Raw genomic sequence first — 19,980 nt, forward strand, 5'->3', positions numbered from 1 at the left:
CAGCCAAGGTTCCTCAACCACCATTTTTTCGAGGATACGACTCAAACGCAACATGTGCTTATCATGGAGGAGTCTCGGGGCATTCCATTGAGCATTGTATGACCTTGAAGCATAAGGTGCAAAGTCTAATTGATGCGGGTTGGCTAAAATTTAAGGAGGACAATCGCTTGTGAATTCTGACGTTGGCAAGCGACACTACGCATGGGGCAATTTGAAGGTTGTTGTTAGATGTCTTCAATGACTAATTTGGATTTTCAAGTTTATGCCATTACTGTAAACAATAGTCACAATGCTAATAATATGGATAAATTTGATGTCCTTGTCTCTCATTCTCTCACAATTACATCTTTACTTACTTAACTTCCACTAGAATGTGAATGTAAGCCATTGGTTTATTTGCTCAAGCGACTTGTGCTCCTGAGTTTGACTTCCAAGACTGTTCTATCAGAAATTGCTCGTTCTAAACGTTTAGTGAGGGTGCCGTAAATGACGAATAAAGTAAACAGTTCACAAAAAAAGGGAAAAGAAAGAAAAAAGGTTTGATTAATTGTTTTTCAAATAAAAAAAGTACATACGTTCATGCGACCTCATTTTGTCATTCTTAAAAGTTTTTTTTGAGAGGAAAGTGAGTTGTCAAGAACAAGAGTCGTTCAGCTTAATCTGTTAATTGAAAAATCGTTTAAATGATTCTCGTCCTTGAAATTTCACTTTCAAGAATCTGCACAGTTTCTTTCATTTCTCCTTGCTACGAGGTCCTGACAAAGGACAACAATAGAAACCTCAAAGCCCTATACTGGGGCAATGAAAGGCACCATGCATGAGCCTCAAGCGAACCTAGGGGCAGATAAAAATTTCTCACCCGGAAGGTTGAAAACCCGAAAGGGCGACCTAGGAAAAAATTAGGGTGATATAAAAATAAAAAGAAAAAAAACAATTGGGGGCATGTTATTAAGGTTTTTGTCGCAATCTACCCTTCGGCGGGAGGGCGACGCGGGGCTCACGGGTGCGTCTTCCCAGAAAAGAAAATGCGCGGAGTCGCCACCAACGTTTATTTGAGGAAAACGTCAGAAAAACCGGAAAAGGTGTGGTCTACGAACTGTAAGTGTGAAAGGTTTGGGAGTTGTTTTTACCCTCGGGGAAGGTATTAGCACCCCACACGTCCGTCACAAGGGACGACAGTCTTTAATCAAGTGTGCAAATATGACTTCAAAATGTTTTATTTTCCATTTTTGATGTCTTTTTGTGTTTTTATGCTTTTTTTGTATTTTTTATCTTTTTGTGGTCGACAAGGGTGTTTCCCTCGCTCCTACGTATCCTCAATTGCGATGAGAAAATCAGACCTACGTAGTTCTTTCAGAACTAAACATTGGTTAAGTTGTTTTGATCTTTTTCCGCAAGATCGATTTTAACCAAACAAAATTCGTTTAAGGCGTTGGACCATTAAACGATCTTTTGATTTTTGGAAAGGAGAGAAACGTTAAGGCGTTGGACCCTTAACGATCTCTTGGTTTTTGAAAGGAGGAAAACGTTAAGGTGTTGGACCATTAACAATCTCTTGGGGTGGTCGACAAAAGTGGGGCTTTTGTTCCTACATATCCTCAATTGCAATGAGGAAATCAGACCTACATAGTTCTTGCAAAAGCGATGTGTTGATTTTATGCTTTTGAGCGGTCCATGTCAACTGATAAAAGTAAAGAGGACCGTTTAAGGCGTTGGACCTTAAAACGGTTTTAAGTGACTTTTGCGGACAAAGCTTGATTTGTGAGTTGATTTTAGCCTTAGTTTCACTTTGGTTATTAGTCAATTAATTCAAGAAAACTTTCAAAGAAAAACGTCTGATTGATTTTTTTGATTATTTTATTCAAAGATATTTTGATTATTTTATTATTATTTTTTTCAAGATATTTTGATTATTTTATTATTATTTTGCTTTTTTTTTTTGTTTAATCGAGGTTACAGCGTGAACGATCGATTAGACTTTACTTTAACAGTGATTAAATGACATTACAACACAAATGATCGGTTGAAATTCATTTTATCATTTATTAGGCGAGATAACGGCTTAAATAAACGGTTAAAGAACGTTAAAAATGGAAGAAAAAAAATCGAAAGTGAACGAGATGAAGATGAAAGCCAACAAAACAAGAAATGAATTGAAAGTCTCGGATTCAAACACTTACCAGTTGAAGAATGAAGAACAAACGAAGAACAGACGAAGAATGGTAAAGAACAGAGGAAAATTTTCATAGATTTGCTCACGGATACGTCTCGAAAGCACTTCGACTCGATTTTTCTTCACGGAAACGTGTTTTTTTACCCAAAATAGCCGAAATGCAAAGCCTAGGGGTCATGAACATTTGAAACAGGCCCCCCTCCCCTATTTATAGGGAAAAAGGGAGGTGCTTGCCGCCCATAGGCTTCTTGAGGAAGATATCTAAGTGCACCCCAATTACTAAGTTCACCCCCCTTTTAAAACTTTATGGAAAAGTTATGGAAGCCTTACAGAAGTGTTTCGGATTTGATTTTCATCTTTTTTTTTCTCTTCCCTTTCACCAATATTAAGTGAAATATGCTTACCCAAGGTTTTCAGAAGCATTACGGAAGCCACGAAGCCCCGGAAACCATTCTTCAACAAAACGTGGAGGAGCTTGCCGCCTAGTTGCTTCCTCCTTAAGAACCCTAACTTCCAAAATGTTGCGGAAGGGCCCAGATTCAAATTTCTATTTACACCACTATCTTGATAAGTCCCCCCCCCCATTTTTGTGTTTTTGGCTGTTTTCTTTCCGAAATCTCACAAAACTTTACGGATTCCACCGTGATGAGTGTCAAGCCTTCCAAAGTGATCAACAATGGTCCTCGGATGAAATTAGAGTGTAACAGTTTATTTACACACACCCATTTTGCTAAATACACTCCCATTTTCATGTTTTTGACCGGTTTCCTCCCGAAACATCTTGGAACTTTACGGATTCCACCGCGATGGGTGTTAAACATTTTGAGGTGGTCAAACAAAGGTCGCATGCTGATAAACAATGGTCCCCGGACAAAATTAAGGTATGAAATTTTTGTCCCCAAATCCAAACTGTAAAAGGATCTAAGTCAAGATTTGAAATGACACATGGCCATGTTTCAAAATCCCAAACACTGATTTATCCCTTGCTACCCTCTTTGAGCCAAAGCATGTTTGTTTTCTATAAACAACAAAAAAAACGGCAAAAGCAAAATAAAACCTTGAGTAGGAACCACCGCTAAACCAATAGGAAGAGCAATGCAAGCGACCCATGCATGAAGTTGGGCAACAAAAAGAAAATAAAAGAAAATAAAATCCGCCAAAGGCGAGTGAAAAAGAGAGAGACAAAGATCTCCAGATTTTACAAGAAAGGCACAAAAGTGCAATAAGCATTATTGTATAAGAAAAAAGGAGTAGAGCCCAACCCAAAAGGTACAAGCAACGCTCTTGAGGTTCTTACTCAATATAACCCTCAAACACTCTTTGAGCCTCTCTAATCCTTTCTTTCATAGCCCTCTTACCCCTGACCACGTTACAAGCCCAATAAAGCCCATGTGGATCAAGGAACAACTAATTTTGCTTTTAAGTTGCAATTCTGGAATGAAACCCGCACACACTTGTGATTGTTATAAAAAAAATAATATACATCTAAAAAAAAGAATCCTCGAGGTTTTGCACTTGCACATTTGAGAGGGAAACTCATTTGACCAGGAGCTCATGGAAAATGCCCAAAGACAATTGTGATATTAGGGTACATCTGATGTTAGTCGCTCATGTAGACTCCTCAGGATTCCTTTTGAATTCAAGGATGGCCTTTGTTGTATAAATTCTTTCGGGATCAACCCATGTCATCAAGTCAGCAGGATCAATAGATCGATGGCATCCCTCTATGACCTTAAATCAAGAAAGTTTCACTTGGTCATATACCAAAGTGTAACGATCCATTGCCATCCTTCAATGGGGTGCACAATCGATCCCAAAGCCTTCTTGTTGTGCAGAATAATCAAAGTTTTTAAAAAGAAAGGAGAAAACCCTAGGATCAATATTTCAGTTGATTGATTAAATGTCAAAACGGCTCCATTGTCATCACTCCAAAATTGTTAAGTGACTAAATCAAACAGAACATACACTCTGAGGGAGTCCCCGAAGAGATTTGCAAAAAGATAGGATGAGGTTGCATGAGTTATCACATCTTTCAAGAAAGAGACAGTCAATCTGTGTTTTCCACAAAATAGAAAAGAAGAAAAAAAATCAAATCACAAAAATAGGAAAGAATGTCATGAACATTGTACAATTTTCCATTGCATTGCATTGTTGCATACAAATCCTACATTTACTGCATTTCAAGATAAAGGTTGCATGCTCTGCATCCCCAAAAATTATGTTCATGTTAAGTTCATAGATTTCTCTTTATCTGCCAATTTCCCAAATCTAATGTCCAATCTTTTGAGTTTGGGATGAGAGGCCCTCTCAAAGAGTCAATCTCTTGCTTTCTCATAAGCATAGAACTCAAAGTCCTCACTTTATCTATCATAGGACTCAAATTCCTCACTTTATCTTTTAGAGGACTTAAAGTCCTCACCTTTATCTTTCACAGGACTCAAAGTCCTCGCTTTTATCTTTCATATGACTCAAAGTCCTCTCTGTCTTTATGCTTTCATAGGACTCAAAGTCCTCTATCATTTATTTTTCAAAGACTATCATAGTCTTTTGTCTTGTAGAGACAATCAAGGTCATCCGCTCCTTTACTTTTCAAAGACTATCATAGTTTTTTGTCTTACGGAGACAATCAAGGTCATCCGCTCCTTTACTTTTCAAAGACTATCATAGTCTTTTGTCTTGCGGAGACAACTAAGGTCATCTGCTCCTTTACTTTTCAAAGACTATCATAGTTTTTTGTCTTGCAGAGACAATCAAGGTCATCTGCTCCTTTACATTTTGAAGACGACAATGTCTTCAATCATTTATGCTTTCAAAAGGCGATAATTCCTTCATTTACTTTTCAAAAGATGACAATGTCTTCAGTCATTTATGCTTTCAAAAAGCGACAATTCCTTCATTTACTTTTCAAAAGACGATAATGTCTTCGGTCATTTACACTTTCAAAAGGCAACAATGCCTTCATTTACATTTCAAAAGACTTCAATGTCTTTAGTCACTTGCGCTTTCAAAAGACAACAATATCTTCATTTACATCTCAAAGACTTCTATATCTTTTGTCCTTGTTTGTGCTTCATAGGACTCGACGTCCTCTGTTTCTATGCTTTTTTCATCAAAAATAAAAAAGAAAAAAACAGGGAGAGAAGAAAAAGAAAAAAAGAAGAACTTCAATGTCCTCATGTTTTCTCAGTTTCACATCCTTGGTTGCTCGGTCGGATGACAAGATCGCTCGAACGAAATTAGTGTCCTTATCTTTACTTCATTTTTATTTCCAATAAAAGATAAGTAAAAAGGGGCAACTATCATACCCTAATTTCATCCAGGGACCTTCATTCGCTAATGTTTTGATTCTTGCTAGCCGAATTGAGTTGCTTGACACCAGTTGCCACACAATCTGAACACGTTTTGGAAAAGAATGCGGAAAATACTCAAAATGGAGGGCAAAAGAGTTATTTTTACACCTTTTTTTTACCCCTGGCTCGCCCAGGCTAGCCTCTAGCTTGTCTGGGCCACAAAAATAACTTCATGGTGAAGTAACCAGCTTGCCTGGGCGAGCACAGCTCGCCTAGGCAAGCTACCTTCATCCCAAATGCTTTGTTTTGCTATAAATAAGCGTGAAGAGGGGGCTGAAGGAAAGAGGTTCCAAGGTCTAGAGGTCTAGAATTGAGAAGAAAGAAGAGGAAAGAAGAAGAAAGAAGAGAAAAAGAAGCTAAAAAACACCGCCGAATCGCGACTGCAATCGATTTCTACATCATTCTTCAGTCCTCCTTCGTTCGTTCTTCGTTCTTCATCCGGTTAGTACTTGTCTTTAAGGATTTGAACATGATTCATGGACCCTTAGGGGTCTTCTTTACTGTTTTGTGCATCTTCTTCTTCTCCTCCTACCATTAGTAACCTCATTTCTTCATATAAAGCGATTTCAACCAATCGTTTGAGCCGTAATCTCACTTTATCCTTGTAAAAGAAAGTTTCAACCAATCATTAGTGTCGCAATTTATCTTTAAGGGATTGAAGGTTAACAAACAAAAAAACCAAAATAAAACCAACTCATAAACTTTTTTCACTTCATCAAAAATCAAGAGATCATTTCAAGGTCCAACGCCTTAACGAATCTTTCCGCCTTTCAAACTTAAGAGGATCGTTCCAAGGTCCAATGCCTTAACGACTCTTTCTCCTCTTTTCAAAAATCAAAAGATTGTTTCAAAGGTTCAACACCTTAAATGACTTTTGCTCGCAATTAAAATCAATCTTTCAAAAAATATAAAATCAATGTAACAACAAAATTTCAGACTAAAAGAACTACGTAGGTCTGAATTCCTCATCGCACCTGAGGATACGTAGGAGCAAGGGCAACACCCTTGTCGACCCCAAAAAAATAAAAAATATAAAAAGGGAAAATACATAAAAACATAAAAAGGGAAAATATATAATCATGAAGTCATGTCTTGCACACTCAATTAAAGGTTATCGTCCCCATGTGTAAACAACTCCCGAACCACTCATTTTCAAAATATGTAGACCATTGTATTTTTTGGTTTTTCTAGCATTTTCCTCAAATAAACATTGGTGGCGACTCTGCTAGTTTTCTCCCTTGGAGACAAACGCTTTTGGCCCATACGTTTTGGCCTTTTTGTGCCCCCGTTGAAGGGTAGGTTGCAACAACATCCACTGTAGAAGCATATATGATATGAAGTTTTGATGATGCCAAAGATGAGCGCAATTCAAGTCAAGAATCCAAAAATTCAAGAAGAACGATGTACTTAGTTCCTAGGATCTTAGAAAGAATTCCTTAATTGATGCTACACAGGTTTGGCTAAAGGATATTTTACAAAAGCTTTTTGAGATTTCAAAAATATGATATTTTCTCTCCGGTAATCGATTACCAGAGGATGTAATCGATTACCAGTGGCCAAATTGATTTCTGGAACAGTTTTACAAATTTCAAATTTGATTTTAAAAGGCTGTAATTAACTACACACAGTATGTAATCGATTACCAGAAGTTAAAATTGTTTGTAACAGCTTTTGGAAATTTGCATTTAAATTTTAAAAAGCCTGTAATCGATTACAACATTTGTGTAATCAATTACCAGACATAAAAATTCGAATTTCAAGTCTGAAGAGTCACAACTCTTCAGAAACTAACTATGTAATCGATTACCACATTTATGTAATCGATTACCAGTAAGGAATTTTCGAAAATAACTCCCAAGAGTCACAACTGTTCAAGAAGTTTTTGAATGACCATCAAAGGCCTATAAATAGGTGACTCGGGATACGAAATTCCTTAGAGTTTTTCTTAACATTGTCTTATCCTCTCAAAACCAAATTGTCTTATCACTCTAAAAATATTCCTTGGCCAAAACACTTGCAAATTCAATAAGCAATCTTGATCGATCTTCAATTGTAATATCCTTCTCTTAAAGAGAGAAAATTCTTCTTCTTCTTATTTAAAGAGATCTGTTTAAGAGACCAAGGGCCTCTTAAGTTGTAAGGATATCTAAACACAAGGGAAGGGTGTCCCTATGTGGTTCAGAGTTTGTAAAAAACTTTTTACAAAATAGTGGAAATCTCAAGCGGGTTGCTTGGGGACTAGACATAGGCACAGGGCGTGGCCGAATGTTTGATGGCCAGCAAGTGCACCAGATCACGCAAGTAGTATAAAACGGTAAGTGAATACCGAGTATCGAACTCTCGGGGAACTTGTTTTACTTGGTAAAGGTGTGGTTCAGTAAATGAGTGTCTTGGGATGAAAGTTTGGTGTGTGGTATGGACAAATATGTAAACTAAATTATTCAAAAGCAAATCACGTGAGTAGTGGTGTGTGAAGACAGATAGACAACGTGTTGGTCTTCCTACTGGGTGACTGATGTTATTAAGGATGTTCTCTACCTAACAATGTTCATGTGTTCTATGTTGTCTCCTGGACTACTAAACCCCGATGTCTCGTGCATGTTTAGCCTAATCTTAATCAAGCGTCGTCCTCAGATGTCTCTTGTTGGACTAAACTTAACCAGAACTGCATTAAGACATAACATAACAAAAACTAGGTTATCGTACCCCGATGTCTCGTGAAAATAAGATAAGCTAGCCCTGTCCTATCAGGTTCTAACGATCAAACCATTTCCCAATGTTGAGTGACCCTAACTAAGCATGTAGTTGCGTGATCAAGGCAAAGACACACTAGAATTAAGTACTGATAGCATAGTGAACACATAAAACATCATTAGATAGATATACAACTATTTACATCAAGTACCCTATAGGAAGAACCAACTGAGGGTTTAACTCTCCATAGCAGGGAAGCTTCCTTTACAACAGTGAGAAGAGAAGATGAAAGATAGAAGAAATACAAGTAGTGGGGATGTCTCCTCCACCTCTAGAAACCTCACAATCTCTCAAAATCTCATCCAAAGCTCCGCAAGATGGCTTCCTCGTCAAGCTTAGCTCTCTCTCGGTCTCTCCACAGCCAAAAACTCTCAAAAAACTCAACAACCCCTCCAAAATCGAGATTTCAGCTTTAAATAGGCAATCCTATCGGTGGGCGTGCACTTAGTGGAAGATGAGCTCGCTTAGCGCGTGTAAGTGACTTCTGGCTTAGCGCCAGTCTTCTCGCTTAGCCTAAAGGCTAAAAGCGGTGCGCTTAGTGAGTTCACACTCGCTCAGCTCCTCTGTACAACTCATCCTTCTTCCAGATTTTTCTGCGTGCTTAGTCGGAGGGTAGTTCGCTTAGCGGATGGCTCGCCCAGCGCGTGGCATGGCTTAGCGAGTTCATAAGTTTTGCACTTCACCAATCTTCCCCATTTTGCCTGAAATTGAAAAGGAATGATCATTAAATACACAAAATTGGGATACTGAGTACCTATTACTTAAATTAACAAAAAATAATCACAATACTACCAAAAACCACTATAAATGGGAGGAGTCATATACAATTTACAACAGTTTCTTACACAAAAGTTAGTCATATTTACTGACTAACACCAAACCAATATAAAATCTGAGTTTGCATTCTCTCTTCCCTTAAACTTCTTTTATTTATTGTTATTTATCTTTTGCATTAAAGAAGTTTATTTTTGAATTGTCTTTTGAGTAATTCATATCAAGGGTGAATTGTTAATTCAAAAAGAGAGTTAAATTTTAAATGAGAATAATTTTGGTATCTTAATTCAACCACTCCCCTTCTTAAGATAACTGAGGCCACTTGTCCAACATCCACAACGTGAAGGGTTTTCGCTTGCATAAGCTACACGCTCATACTCATCAACAATTTCATTTAAAGCGTACCTTGATACCATACCAAGTAGTTTTTTGTACAAGTTTACTTTAAACACATGTCCAACCACGTGCGTACTTGTCTCAAAAGATGTTTTAATCTGGGTGTGTTAAAGTGTCATCATATTATTCATTACTTCTCAAACACTGCATATCATTCAAGCTTTTTTATCTAAGCATATTAGAAATTTTCACCTAATTAATTTAAATTCAATTACTTCATTACTTGATAATATATTAAAATTAATTTAAGTGTTTTTTTACGCCAAAATTAATTTGTGTTTGTTTCTATCTTTTTCATGTAAATTAAACTTTGACTTCCAATTGTTTGTGTTTTTAATTGCCCAATGTTAATTTTTTGTTTCAAATAGTTTTTAATCGGTCAATATTAGTTGTTAGTTTAAATTTATTGTTGTAATTAATAATTACATATGAATTTTATATTTTAATTTGGATTTATTATTAATTTTACTTAGATATTAGTTGGGCTGTAATTTATTTTTACATAAATTGATTGATAATTTACTCATACCCATATAAGTTATGCTTAATAGTCATTATTCATACCCCAAATGTTTTTTTTTATTTACTTATAATTTTGAAATACACGTAAATAAAAAAAATTCAATACAGTAAAAAAAATCTATTAAAATCATACAAATTGAAAAAGAAAATTAAGGATGAATTAATTGATTCACTTGAAAGAAATTAAGGATGAATTAATTGAATTTGAATGTATTTGTCTATTTACAGATCAAAAAATATTTGTCTAATTAGAGAAATTATAATCAATTAGAACCTTCGGTGAAAGTGATTTGAATTTGAATATATGTTGTCTAATTTATTATTAGTCTAAGCTATTATTAGACAAATTTGGTTTAAATCAATCTCTAAGTTTATGAAATATTACCCAAATTGTCGGAAAGTAATTATTATGTGTTTGTTTTTGTCTTTTTCATGTAAATTAAACTTTGACTCTAAATTGTTTGTGTTTTAATTTTATTCATTATTTTTTAAGTTGATTATAATTTTTTTAATATTAATTAAAACAATTCAAAAAAGAAAATAACTTTTACCAATTAATCAACTAAAATTTTCATTTGCGTTCTAATTAAAATGTTTAAGAAAATGAAATTGGAGTGCTATATACTAATACTGGAGTATAAGTGTGTAGAATCAGATTGCTGGTATTCACTCTTGGAGGAGATGAGGCTTGGTCGTTTTGGTGAGGTTCTCTTTATTTAGTGGCTGATGTGTGGGTGTTTATATCAACTAATCTTGTATTGAAATTGGATAGAAGTCTAGATGTGGTTGATATAAGACTGGGTGCTTATATCAGCTTTCAAAACATTATATAAGCATTTAAAGTTAATTTAATTTATAAAAAAAGAAATTAAAAAGTTTCAGTTTTAAATTGTTTTGAAAATTAATCTTAATTGAAAGAAGAACCAGTCATGTGAATATATATTGTTACATTCAATGTTAATTAAAAAAATTCGTTATTAATTTAAACAATTTAAAGATACAAAATCTTTTACAGGATAATCAATTAAATTTTTTTTATACAATATAATAATTGATGACAATCTATTTTAAGAGACTAATTTTGTCAATTTAGGAATGAGTGTAATTTAAAATTTGATAGACATTACTAAATAAGATAAAATATAAATTTATAATTAAATTTATAATCATGGACATTATTTTATACAAGGATTGAATATTATATTATGAAGTAAATTAATATTAAAGTTATGCTAATAATTTTTAATAATAAATTATAAATTATTATGATGTTTTAAGTATAATGTTTATAATTTGAAGTATGTAATGTGCATAATATAATATTCCTATTTATTTCCATTAATGTGTTAGATAATTAATTATACATATTTGCCAACGCAACTTTAAATTAAACAAATTTAAAATTAAAAACATGAACGCCATTAATATTTTTATATTATAAATTTAAAATTTATTATTATGTATTTATATTTTTAATATAACCTTGCATTGTACGGCTTATTATACAGAGTATATATATATATATATATATATATATATATATATATATATATATATATATATAATAAAAGAAGGTTTGATTCTATCAAATATTTTCACTTGACAATTTCATATTCATTCTCTTCAAATAATTCAATTAAATAATATATATTTTACATTTATTTTATTTCCTTATATTAAATTGATTTACTAATTCCATTAATCTTATATTAATTGATTGATTCAAATTAATTAATAATTAAAGATTTTATTTATCATTCTCTTAGTAATTCCATTAAATATTATATTACTGATATGATAAATATATTAATTAAATTGATAGAAAAATATATTTAATATTTTTTTATTAAATAATATTTATATTTATATATGTGTGTGAGTAGATGAAAACTCTGTAATATCATATCTTTTTTACTTTTTCAACACAATTTCTTTCCTTCTGTTTTTATTTCTTATTTGATCGTAAATTTTCTCATTTTATTGTCTATTGACTTTTTTTTTTTTGCTTTTGCTTACACTAGGTTTTAATTTGTACTTTTTTCTATTAAATTACTTTTTTTCCCTAGAATTAATTCTTCTATATATAATCATTATGATAATTCAATTTCCATCTTTTTTCTATTTAAATGAACTAAATCAATTTCTTTTAAAAGAAAATCAAAATAAAGTATACAAGACATCACTAAAGTAAAAAAAATCATAACGAGAACAACACTTCAATAATAACAAATTTTTGAAACCTGCGTATATAAAAATATATTTAAATATTTATTGACATATATATTAATATAATTTTTTTTATTAAAATTTAAACTTAATAATTAATAATATGCTAAAAATTTAAAATAATATTAAAAATTACTCATTAAATTATAAAAAGTAAATTTAATACCGGCGTAACTATGCTAGTTTAAATAAGTAAGGAGCAAAGAAAAAATTCTGGGAGTAAAATAGTAATGAACTCTTGATTATTAGTGAAATAGTAAAGAAATACTCAATAGATTTTGATCGAGGTATTTATTTTATCAGATTTTTTTTTGGGAAAGAGATTAACGTGTATGAGAGTAAATTAATATATTTTACGACTAATAATTTAATTTTAATTTTAAAATCTGAATTAGTTTTATTTTAAAATTTTCAGGTCCAACATCAAACCTCACAAGAAATTTCTAGTTCAATATTTATGTCACTCTCGATGAAAAAGGACGTTATATGACAAATAAAAATGTTCACACACGATATTCTACATTTCAATTAATGTCCATACAAAGGTGCTAATGCTTCAATGACACGCGGGAACCAGTGAACCCCACCACCGCACAAGTGACAACTGACAACAAAAAAAGTCTATGCAGCACGTTGTTTTATTTTACTAATGCCTCAATGGCACGCGGAACCAGTGAACCCACCACAAGTGCAACTGACAACAAAAAGTCTAACGGATGCTGTTTTACTAATTGACTAACTTTTAGGTGTGTGTTTGTTCTAACGTTTGAGGGGCATAACGATCGTTCTAACAACAGTAACAATTACTCTTCCCAAAATGATACTTCAGAATTCGTGTCAACTGAATATAAAGAAAATACAAACATGAAATATGTCATAATTGTTTGTTTTTTAATCGGCAAAAAATTAAAGGAAACTTGTATTAAGATAGAAATCACAAGAAGACCATTATCTGAATTATAACTATGACCTGCAACAAATCATCCCAGCAAATATACATACCCTTCTCCCCTTACTTGATAGAAAGTATGTGAGAGAAAGCTTTGCAATATAGATATATACATTTAGGGTGAAGGAACGGAGACCAAACACACTATAAATAATTGTCTTCGTGAACAAAACCCATAAGTTAAGTTGGATTTGTATTCAAAATGTGGATGTTAAAAGTTTACATTCCAATCGAAAATTAATTGCAAAGTAGAAATAAAAATCCGTATCGAAGTGCACCTTGAATAATTGAGATCACCCTAACTAAAAAATTGAATAATTTAGATATTTTGAAGTCGCATTTGAAATTTATCATGAATACTTTTAAGCTGTTGAGAGTTGAGACAAATTTTTTTTTGAACGGTAAGAGTTGAAACAATTCAGTCATCGGCTTGTCAAGTTAAAGTTGTTGAGACTTAATTCGATTATGTGAGAGATTGTCTTAATCCATGACTATTCTCACGTTGCCTTTTTTCTCACTTGTGTTGATATTTATTCATTGGGAGTGGGTCTAAGCATTTCATTTGTCAAACCTATCATTTTATTTACTTTTCATGTGATGGCACCCTACGGAGGTACGCGTCTCAAATCGGTCCAGCATCACTCTCAACAAAAAAGCAGCAAGCAACTTGAACCACTTGTTCACCTCAAATCCAAGAGCATGATCATAAAATCTACCAAAACCACACCTTTGGAATATTCTTTATTGGTCAAAGGAAATCATTCACATCTTCCTCTTCAACCACTCTCTTCCAAAGAAAGTTTATCCCTCAATCTAGATTTCTAGATCTCTCTCATCATCTTCATTCTTCTATCTCATTCTTCTTGATCTATTTGTGATCTCAGTTAGCTGGTTATGTAAAGAGAGTTTCATCTAGGTAGTTTCTTATCATCTAGGTGAAAAACTTGCTAACTATATTGCAAAGGTTTATACTTTGAGAAGCTTTTAGATTTTGTTTAGCTAAGGTTACTTACTGCTCTCGCCAATCTCAATTGACAAGATTAAATTGCATTAACATGTTGATACAAAATTGCTTCATTAGTAAAGAAAGAAGATTAGGAAAAGTTTCACAAAAACAAACATTCTTTTTCATCCACTCTCCTAACATGTGTTTTCCATCTTATTAATTTCTTAATCCTTATTACCAACCTATGCAAAATTGCTTCATTAAATAGATCGTCTTCCACATTGATCCACTATTTCATATACAATTTTTAGCAATATTTACTTAGTTATTGTTATGGTAACAGGTCACCTCCATGTGACATTTTGAATGTGCATCTTGTAGCCCATTTCCTCTACATTTGACCTATATTAATTGACATCATTTGTTGTGTTAATTAAGTCTCTTGTGCACCTAACCCATGTATTTGTGAGAGTAGTGCCGATAAAAATAAAAGTTAGAGTAGCTACATGACTTTCTTCCTTATGAGAGTTGTTATTCTCATCCTGCATCTTTTTTTAATTTTTACCCCTTATGTATTTTGTTCCAAAATACCCTTTCAATGGAAATACATTTATGTTGTACAAAATACGCAATAGAAATGTATATCTACTATAGTGCAAGTGGTGCATACAAAAATACATTCTCGTGTACAAAATATACAAGAAAATATATTTTTGTGCTCATCTCCTGTACTACAATGAAAACACATTTTTGTCGGATATTTTGTACATGGAATGTATTTTCGTTTTGTTTTTTTTCACCCTTATACTACAACAAAAATAAGATTCTATTTTTGTCTACGTCAAATACAAAATGGAATTGGGAGTCCGTGTGTCTCCAATACAACCGAATAATGATTCCATTGCAACCAAAAGCCAAATTTGAGGGAGGAAGAGAAAAGGAATGATTTTTTCTCTTTACATGTTTCTAAAAAAGTTGAGGTGAGAATAACAATATAAAGTTGAAAATAAAAATCCCTTTCTTAATCTACCAGTGCATTAGGGATCGATATACGGACCCAAATTCCGAACTGATAGTTAAGCACATGGACCATGTGAATAACAAGCCTCTTTTTTAAAAAATATGCAATTATATTGAATTTATAAGTTTGGTCCGTTAAGCTCACAAACATAGTGGGCTTTATCTATGGACTCATGAACTACCTATTTAACCGGCCTAATAAGTCCTATGTGCAAATATTATTAATTTGTTATGTTAGGATTTTGATCTTTAATTTAGGTTGTCATTGTTAATTTGTTATATTTAAAATGTTGTATAAGTATGATGGATTTTAGCTTTAAAAATGAAGTCAATTTTTTTCTTATAACTTTATACATTTTCACTTTTTAAAAACTATATTTTTATGAAAAGTATTTTTTTTCAAATTACTATTTAGGCTCACAAACCTATCCATTTATCTGTGGGCTTTTTTGGGCCAAATACAAACCTTAAAAACTAAAAAAAGTCCATTTATTTCACAGACTAGAGTTATCCAATTTGTCTAAAATGGGGGCTTCGTCGGTTGGACCTTAAATGAATCAGACCTATCTGTGTACCCACTCCTAGAGTGCAAATATAACCATTAATAGGTTAATACTTTTTCTTTTAGGCATTTCCTTAATGCACCTCATTATTTGCTTGATACACCTCCAAAATTCTTAATATCCCCTTGTTACCCTTTTTCTCTCAAGAAAACCCTAGTCGTCTCTCCCCCAAACATCCATGACCACACCCCAACTCCACCCAACACCATCGCCAGGCCCAAATACCAGCACTGAAACAACCCAACGCCACCTACACACCATAACTTCTCTCAAGGAAACCCTAGTCGTCTCTCCCCCAAACATCCATGACCACACCCCAACTCCACCCAACACCATCGCCAGGCCCAAATACCACCACTGAAACAACCCAACGCCACCTACACACCATACAAAAACCACCACTACATTGCCACCCAACCAACCAACCACCACCACCACCACCATGCACATCATTGTGACCCACAAACCTCCATACCGCACCAAACCTTTATAGTTCTCGATTAAGTATTCTGTAATACAAATGTATTATGAATAGGGTAATTCGTAAACTAAATGTATTATGAATTACTCAATACGTAATACATTTGTATGTATTACGAAATACAAATTACTCAATCCATAACTATATAAGGGTGGTTCAACATGATGGCAGGTTTGTTGTGGTGTGGAGGTTTATGGATCAGAGTGATGTGTGTAGAGATGGTGGGTGGTGATGGAATCTTGCTTGTGAAGATTCTATGGAGGCTGGATCTTTGAGCTCCAATGAGGTCCTTCAATGGTGATTTTTCATCATGGAGATGCAGCGGAAGGCAAAGAAGAAGAGGAGAGGGGAGGCACCATCCACTAGGGAATAAGCCAAGGAAGAAGGAGCTTCACCACCAAGAATTGCCTTGGATAAGAAGCTTGAAGAGGATGCTTTAATGGAGGAAAAGAAAGAGAGAAGGGGGGAGCACGAAATTGAAGGAATAAAAGAGGGAAAGAAGTGGAACTTTGAAGTGTATCTCATAAGACTTTCATTCATCAAAGTTACAACAAGTGTTACACATGCTTCTATTTATAGACTAGGTAGCTTCCTTGACAAGCTTTCTTAAGAAAACTTCCTTGAGAAGCTTTCTTAAGAAAACTTCCTTGAGAAGTTTCTTTGAGAAAACTTCCTTGAGAAGCTAGAGTTTAGCTACACACACCCATCTAAAAACTAAGCTCACCTCCTTGAGAAGCTTCCTTGAGAAGCTAGAGCTTAGCTACACACACCCATCTAAAAACTAAGCTCACCTCCTTGAGAAGCTTTCTTGAGAAGCTAGAGCTTAGCTACACACCCCTATAATAGCTAAGCTCACCCCCATGACAAAAAAACATGAAAATACAAAAAAAATCCTACTACAAAGACTACTCAAAATGCCCTGAAATACAAGGCTAAAACCCTATACTACTAGAATGGCCAAAATACAAGGCCCAAAATAAGAAAACAACCTATTCTACTATTTACAAAGAAGAGTGGACCCAACCTTGGCCCATGGGCTCAAAAATCTACCCTAAGGTTCATGAGAACCCTAAGGCCTTCTTTATCAACTCTAGCCCAATCCTCTTGGAGCCTCTTGCTCATGGCTCTGGTAACTGGTCCTTTCCTAGGGAGGATTGCATCAGGTGGTGGGTGATTTGGTGGTTGTGCGATGGTGGGTTTGGTGCAGTGTGGAGGTGGTGTTGGATGGTTGCAACAATGATGTTGGGTGGCTGGGTGGAGTAGGGGTGCAGTGGTCATGAAAGTTTGGGGGAGATGCAATTAGGGTTTTCTTCATAGAGAAAAGGGTAAAAAGGGAATATTAGGAATTTTGGGGTACATCGAGCATAAAATATGGTATGCATTAAATAATTTTATTTCTTTTATGTCTTTCCTCGATTCACACCTCTCAAATATTTTTGGGCTTTGAGTGGTTATTGGATACCCATAACTACCTAAATGGTTTTGTGTTGACTAATTTGCCATGCTTTAATTTCATTCATTCTCTATATTCTTGTTCCAATTTTATTGTCATTGCACTTAAGGATGATAATGGGTAGAGTCATGGTAGAGTATTATATTATTTTTCTTCAATATCTGAAAGAAAATTCATGCAGGTAACAATATCTGCATACTCATTGGGTACCGGTAAATACATACTCGCACTTTATTTATGTATAAAGTTAACAAAAATATATATTAATCAAAAAAAGAAAATTCACTTTTAAATCACCCTAGTATAACATTAGAATCATCTAAACATAAGCTTGAGTCATTCAAACATAAGGCATAACTAAATTTAATGTTCTAAAAATCAAAACATGAAAGAATTTTGCAACGTACGGACATTAGTAAAGTATTCTATTGTATATTTATTTGGAAATTTCTAAGTGATGATTTTGCTTCCATGAATGTTATAAATTCACTTGTTCAATTATTAATTTAGAGAATAAATAATTATTTGAATTAGAGCTTAAAAAAAATTAATTGAATCAGATATAACATTTTAATCCATTTATACACTACCAGGAAAAAAAAAAAGGCACGAAGTGCCTTTTCTAATTTTTTTTAAATATAGAAATAATATTGGATAATTATTACGATGTGAGTGGAAAAATGTAACTTTGGACAAAAATTAGGCATTGACAAAGTCATTAGATACATCCTACCATTAACATAGTTACAAAAAGAATGAACTAAATCAACTATTTTTTTTTTTTGTAGAAAGTCAAAAGGGAATATGGATGACATCACCAAAATAAAAGAAATTCTATCTAAGGCAACACTCCTAGTAATAATATTTTTTTGGAGCATAGTGCAAATAAAAATATATTTAAATATTTATTGACTTATCTACTGACATATATTTATTAAAATATAAACTAAATAACTAATAACTAACAATATATTAAGAATTCAAAATAATATAAAATAATTACTCATAATTTATATAAAAAAGTGAATTTAATACTCATCCAAGGCACGAGATACTAAGCTAGTTTAATAAAAAAAAAATTATTTCAGTACTTTAATTAGGGACTATATTATTCTTAGGTTAAGAATAAATTTCTTTAATCAAAATTGAGGGTCAATTATGGTTTTAAAATTTTAAATCTAACTGCAATTTTAAAATAAAGATTTCCTATCATTAGAGTTTATCATGAATTTCATAAACAAAGGGATACTCAATTAGGACTCTAAAGGACTTTAAAAGACTTTTTTTTATTGTGATATTTAGACAATATTAAATGATGGAAATAAGTCTTGTGATATTTAATCAAGACTATCAAGATTTGTAAGGAGTACAAAAAATCTCTTGGTATTCAATTAAGATTTTTTTACAACTTATAAAAAGTCTTTTGATGTTCAAAAGCATACGAATGTTGATGAATTATTTGTTAGGATGGATTCCAATGGATTTTTTTAGTAGGATACCACACCCATCAAACAATCTCACCCAAAACCTAGATATTTTCCTAGACTCTTTCTTTATTTCTTTCTTTTTCTAACATTGTTAGACTCTTCTTTCTCCCACTAGATGAAAACCCTTCTTCATTCTAATGCTTTTTCCCATCACACATGATTCTTTTTTCTTGTATGTTGATCCCTAACATTAGAATTGTTCTTACCATTGGTATCATAGCAGTGTTAAGAATATATTTTTTTCCATTCATGTTTTGTTGGGGTTGTGAGCAAAATTTTCTAAGTGTAGAGAGAGATTCTATGTCATGTTCAAAAACTGGCTAATTTGATTTGTCATGAAATAAATTTCTTTTGATTGGTGATTCGAAGATGAGTATATTAGATTGAATCAAAGCGATTTTCTGTAAGTTAATGTTATGATTAAGTATTGACATTAGAATCAAGCACATATATATTGTTTAGTAAGATTGGAAATCATTCAATTGCATGTATGAATGAGGATTGTTTACCAATTCCAAAGAAATTTTATTAGAGGTGTAATGTTCATTTCGATGGACAATTGAAATGTGAAAGCTGATAAAGAGAAATAAGCTTACAAGAAGTGTACCGTAGATTTCGATGGACAATCAAACTTTGAAAGTTGATAAAAATATTTTCCTGATGAAACATTTTAAAAGTTTTCAAGTGTTTGGTGATTTCAATTTTGAAAAGAGTTTATGAAATCAAATCATTCAAAGACACGGAAATCTATTGAAGACACATGGCTTTCGATCGTGCATTCGAAGTCAGTTATCAACGGTTTTTCGACTAAAGAAATGAAGACAAAATCATCAACAACTTTTTTACATAAGAAACAAAGAAGACAACTATTAGCTATTTCTTCGAC

This window comes from Glycine soja, chromosome 2 (genome assembly GCF_004193775.1).
Source record: "Glycine soja cultivar W05 chromosome 2, ASM419377v2, whole genome shotgun sequence".
Taxonomy (NCBI): Eukaryota; Viridiplantae; Streptophyta; class Magnoliopsida; order Fabales; family Fabaceae; genus Glycine; species Glycine soja.